The following is a 5,744-nucleotide window of genomic DNA, read 5'->3' as shown; positions in this document are numbered from 1 at the left end:
CCTGGGGACCCTCCGAACTGTTAAAAACTGCAAACTTGAAGCTGTGTGACCTTGGGCAAATGACTCCAGCTCCCAGAGCCTCACGTGAATTCCTGAGCCTCCACGAAGGCTCTCCTAAGTCTCTTCGGACACTGTCATACCTTCATTCTTGAAATCACCCCCTTTCCATAGTCCAGCTGGAGTTAGGCTTGTCCACTTAACCCTCCTAGATGCCACCATCTGAGTCACTTCCCCCTTTTCCTGGAACATGGAGAACAGACAATAAAAAGACCTGTTTCCTCCAACTCCCTCACACCATTTCCCTGAGGAGGGCTGCCTGGCTCTGTGTGCAGCCTTCCTCCTTGAGAGCTTTCAGGAATGGGCAGCTCATTCCTGCTCTGTCTTGCTGCATTGCTGGATGCCTCTCATTCTCTCTTGACTGAGCTGCTGCCTAACCACCCAGGGTTCACCTATCCTGACATCATTTTAGGAGAAGAATGCTTGTGGGGTGGAGTGGAGATCCTGCTCTGAATGTCGGAAAACTGAGGGCCAGGCACCGCACCAGGGCTCAGCCGAAGTGAAGGATATTTTGTGAATGATGTGACGCTATCAGGCCAGGCATTCTGACTCAGGGAGGACGCAGGGTCAGACAACTAGGCAGGTGGGGACACGATCTTCCAAGTGACCTCTCTGCAGTGTTTGGTTTTGATTTCAGTGTTTAGAGTTTGATTTCACGATGTTTAAAGTAATGTGCCACGTATCCTAGGCTGGCCTGGAACTCTCTATATAGCTGAGACTAATTTTGAACATCTGGTTCCCCCACTCCACCTCTCAAGTATTGGGATTACGGGTGGTACCATTATGCCCAAACCTTATGTGGTGCTGGGGATCAAAGCCAGCACCCTGCATATGCCAAGGGAGTATGCTATACAATCTACTTTCACAGCCGTTTACCATTGACTCTGTTTAACAAAAACACCAAAGACTCAATGATCCAGCTTAGTGCCTTAAAAACTACTGCTCCCGAGCTTTGCAAAGTTCTCCGGTGCCCTCAGTTCACCACCTTGCCCAGCACACACACCAGCACATGTCTGGCCCTGGTCCAGAGAGGGGAGGCAGCTGGCCTGAGTATAAGAGCAAATCAGGACTCTGGCCAGGGCTCTGCCTCTTTCACTACTGTGGCTCCGCCAAGCTCCTCCCTTTAATCCCAGAGCTGTCAAAAAAAAAAAAAAAAAAAAAAAAAAAAAAAAAAAAAAAGCCACACACACAATGGCATCGATTGTACAGACTGTATGCAAGAATTTCAGCTTACAGAAGAATGCTAAATTGAAAGTGAAAGATCCCTCCATACCCAGAATCCCTCATATTTCTAGAGGTATGTGCTGTTAATTAAATGGTGACAGGTCCTCCAAACTTTGGTCTGTGCCCTAGTGGACATATCTGCATGCAGAACTGACTCATAGTACACACTTGCTCAGCTATCGCTTCTCAAGAATTTATTTCTTTTTCTCATGTATATCTTTCCACGTCAACACAGGTTTGATTTTCTTTTCTTCCTTTCTTTCTTCCTTCATTTCTTTCTTCTCTTTCCTTTCTCTCTCTCTCTCTCTCTTTCTTTCTTTCTTTCTTTCTTTCTTTCTTTCTTTCTTTCTTTCTTTCTTTCTTTCCATATCTTCTGTGTATGTATGCCTGACTGTATATGTACTTCGTGTATCAGGTACCTGAGGAGGCCAGAAGAGGGCTTCTGGTCCTCTGGTACTGGAGTTATAGTGGTTGTGTGCTGCCTGATGTGGAAACCAGATGGGAACCAAACCTGGGTCCTCTGCTCTTAAGTGATGAGCCAACATCTCACTAGCCCTTAAAGTTGGAGGTCAGAGGGCGACTTCTGGGAGTTGGCTGTCTCCTTCCACTTGTATGTGGCTTCTGGGGACTGACCTGAAGTCATCAGGCCTGTGTGACAAGTGCCTTCTTGCCAGCCCAACCTTATCTTTTCCTGCGAGCTGCAGCACTCTCTGCAGTGTGGGGTTGCTTTCATGTTTCCCAGTCTCAGTTCCTTGTCCTTAAGCATTTGTGCTCTTACTAATTTCATTTCTTACTTTAAACGAGACCCCCCCACCGGGAGAACAGCTAAGGTCCTTTACTAAAACTTCTGTGTATCCTGTAACTGGGAATTACTAACCCATTTACCAACTTACTATAACAATCAACATGGGTCCCCTCCATGGTCGAACTTGTCCTTCTTTCTCTGTGACCTGAAGAAAAAAAGCCCAGATGTCTCCTGTGTCACCATACACACCTTCTCCCAGCTGTTTTTCCTTCTTCCTTTCCCTTCCCTCCTCCTTGCATGAACTCTGTTGTGTGGGTATGAAGATCAAAGATACATTCTTGGGGCTGGATACATTCAGGGCTCAGTGGTTAAGAGCCCTGGCTGCTCTTGCAGAGGACCTAAGTTCAGTTCTCAACACCGATGCAGCAGCTTAAAACACCTGTAACTTAAGTTCTGGAGGACACCATCTTCTCAGTACACTTAACATACATACACAACACTCCCATGAACAGAGTGAAAATAAATGTAACAAAAAGATACAGTCTTGGGGACAAAGATGGGGACACAAGACACTGAACCAATGCAGATGTATCTCCACGAATACTCTCCCTAACTTGACATGCTCTGGTACACTTTGTCCTTTGGCCTGACTGCTCCACCCTCCACTAAGGCCACCTGCAGAGTCATCCACAGGCAGAGTGAACCACATGTTCACATTCAGACCAGAAAACTTCTACCCAGTCAGCCCAGAAAACTGACCCACGTGAGCGGGAAACAGAACCCTTGATAAAGCCGACGTACACACAGGAACGAGGGACATTTTTCTGTTTTGAGAACAAACAACAAATCAAAGATCTACAAAGTTAAAAATCAAATAGGTCTGCCAGGCAGAGGTGGCACAGATCTTTAATCCCAGCACTCGGGAGGCAGAGGCAGATGTATCTCTGAGTCCAGGCCAGCCTGGTCTACAGAATGACTTCTGGAACAGCTAGGGCTACACAGAGTAACCATGTTTTAGAAACAAAAACAAAAACAAAAAATCAAATAGTTCTATTAGGGAAATAATGAAGCATATCTTCCTTTCCCATACCTCATGCAGAGGTCAGTTCCATGTGTCTAAATAATCTGCATATATTTTTCCTTCTTCTTTCTTTTAGTTTGGTACATCATCAAGTGACTTCCTCCCTGCTCCTAAGCATAGATATTTAGATCTTCTCCATCCAAACACACATTTCTGATTTTTTTCGCACAAATTAACCTATGGTTGCCTCAGATGCTGTTTGTTTATTTGTTTGTTTGTTTGTTTGTTTTATCAACTGGACACAAACCTACATATATCTAAAAAGAGTGAATTTTAATTGGTAAAATGCCTCTATAAGTTTGATCTCTAGGCAAGTCTGTGGGTATTGCCTTGGCTAGTGGTTGATGTAGTGGTCCTGAATGGTATAAGAAAGAAAACTGCAGAAGCCATGAGCAGCAAGGCAGAAAGGAATGTTCCTTCATGGCCTCTGCTTCAGTTCCTACCCTGACTTCCCTCAGTGATGGACTGTTACCTGGAAGCATAAAATGAAGTAAGCCCTTCCTTCCCAAGTAGCTTTTGGTCACAATGTTTTTTCACAACAATAGAAACCTAACTAAGCAGGGCAGTATTGGCATGTGCCTTTAATTCCAGCGTTCAGGAGGCAAAGGTGGGCAGATCTTTGAATTCAAGGCCATTTTGGTCTACAATGTGAGTTCTAGGACAGCCAAGGAGACACGGAAAAACCCTGTCTTGAAAAACCAAAAGAGAAGAAGAGGAGGAGGAGGAGGAGGAGGAAGAGGAGGAAGAGAAAGAGGAAGAAGAGGAAGAGGAGGAGGAGGAAGAGGAAGAAGAAGAAGAAGAAGAGGAGGAGGAGGAGGAGGAGGAGGAGGAGAAGAAGAAGAAGAGGAGAAGAAGAAGAAGAAGAAACCTTACAAGAGAAATGGCGGTTCTCTGCTCCTCCCTGTTCCAGAAACAGCCACATTTTCTTGTGCTGTGCCAGCCTCGACCTGTAGACAAAATGGTGGAGGTCGGTGTGAATGGATTTGGCCGTGCTGGGCGCCTGGTTACCAGGGCTGCCATCTGCTCTCCACTTGACAAAGTGGAGATTGTTGCCATCAACGACCCCTTCATTGACCTCAACTACATGGTCTACGTGTTCCAGTCTGACTCCACCCATGGCAAATTCAACGGCACAGTCAAGGCCGAGAATGGGAAGCTTGTCATCAACAGGAAGCCCATCACCATCTTCCAGGAGCGAGACCCCGCTAACATCAAATGGGGTGAGGCCGGTGCTGAGTATGTCGTGGAGTCTACTGGCATCTTCACCACCATGGAGAAGGCCAGGATCCACTTGAAGGGTGGGGCCAAAAGGGTCATCATCTCCTCCCGTTCTGCCAATGCCCCCATGTTTGTGATGGGTGTGAACCATGAGAAATATGACATCTCACTCAAGATTGTCAGCAATGCATCCTGCACCACCAACTGCTTAGCCCCCCTGGCCAAGGTCATCCATGACAACTTTGGCATCGTGAAGGGCTCATGACCACAGTCCATGCCATCACTGCCACTCAGAAGACTGTGGATGGCCCCTCTGGAAAGCTGTGGCATGATGGCTGTGGGGCTGCCCAGAACATCATCCCTGCATCCACTGGTGCTGCCAAGGCTGTGGGCAAGGTCATCCCAGAGCTGAATGGGAAGCTCACTGGCACGGCCTTCCATGTTCCTACCCCCAATATATCCATTCTGGATCTGACGTGCCGCCTGGAGAAACCTGCCAAGTATGATGACATCAAGAAAGTGGTGAAGCAGGGATCCAAGGGCCCTCTAAAGGGCATCCTGAGCTACACTGAGGACCAGGTTGTCTCCTGTGACTTCAACAGCCACTCTCACTCTTCCACCTTTGGTGTTGGGACTGGCATTGCTCTCAATGACAACTTTGTAAAGCTCATTTCCTGGCATGACAATGAATATGGCTACAGCAACAGCGTGGTGGACCTCATGGCTTACATGGCCTACAAGGAATAAGAAACCTTTGACCACCCACCCCAGCAAGGACACTGAGAGCAAGAGAGAGGCCCTTGGTTGCTGAGGAGTCTCTGTCCCAACTCGGCCCCCAACACTGAGCATCTCCCTCACAATTTCCATCCCAGACTTCCATAGTAACAGGAGGGGCCAGAGGAGCCCTCCCTGCTCTCTTGAATACCATCAATAAAGTTCGTTGCACACACTCTCCACCACCACCCCCAGAAGAGAGAGAGGTGGCTTGAAAATTTGTCGATGTGTGCAGAATATACATATATGGTCACTATATGTAGAGAGAACATACATATATCACAGATTTCTTGATGATGAGTATATGATCTGTGTGTTATTAGATGGTCTCATATGAGGATCATAGAGTATCCTCCATAAACTAAGATAGACATGGCATTACTAGACTTAATGTTATATGATCAGTTGTCCTAATTATAGTAGAATTATTGACCATGATATCACTGTGTGGTGCATGACTACATATTGAACATCTTTACCCAGAATTATGCATTACCATATAACATTTTGATAAAAACAGCATATTCTCTTAATCTGTCAGTCTGAGTTTATTCAGACCTTCCCCATCCTTTCTGGTCCTTCTCATTCTCCTGTTCTTCACAGTGTCTGGTATCATGCTGGCCCCTCCTTTCCTACCACTGTATC

At 46.4% G+C, this 5,744-nt stretch overlaps 1 pseudogene; it reads left to right on the top strand.

Annotated features, from left to right (window-relative positions):
• Window positions 4,048-5,275, top strand: Gm11453 (predicted gene 11453; annotated as a pseudogene).

This window comes from Mus musculus, chromosome 2 (genome assembly GCF_000001635.26).
Source record: "Mus musculus strain C57BL/6J chromosome 2, GRCm38.p6 C57BL/6J".
Taxonomy (NCBI): domain Eukaryota; kingdom Metazoa; phylum Chordata; class Mammalia; order Rodentia; family Muridae; genus Mus; species Mus musculus.
Note: the sequence above shows the minus strand (reverse complement) of the source record. Positions and strands in the feature narration are given on the sequence as shown.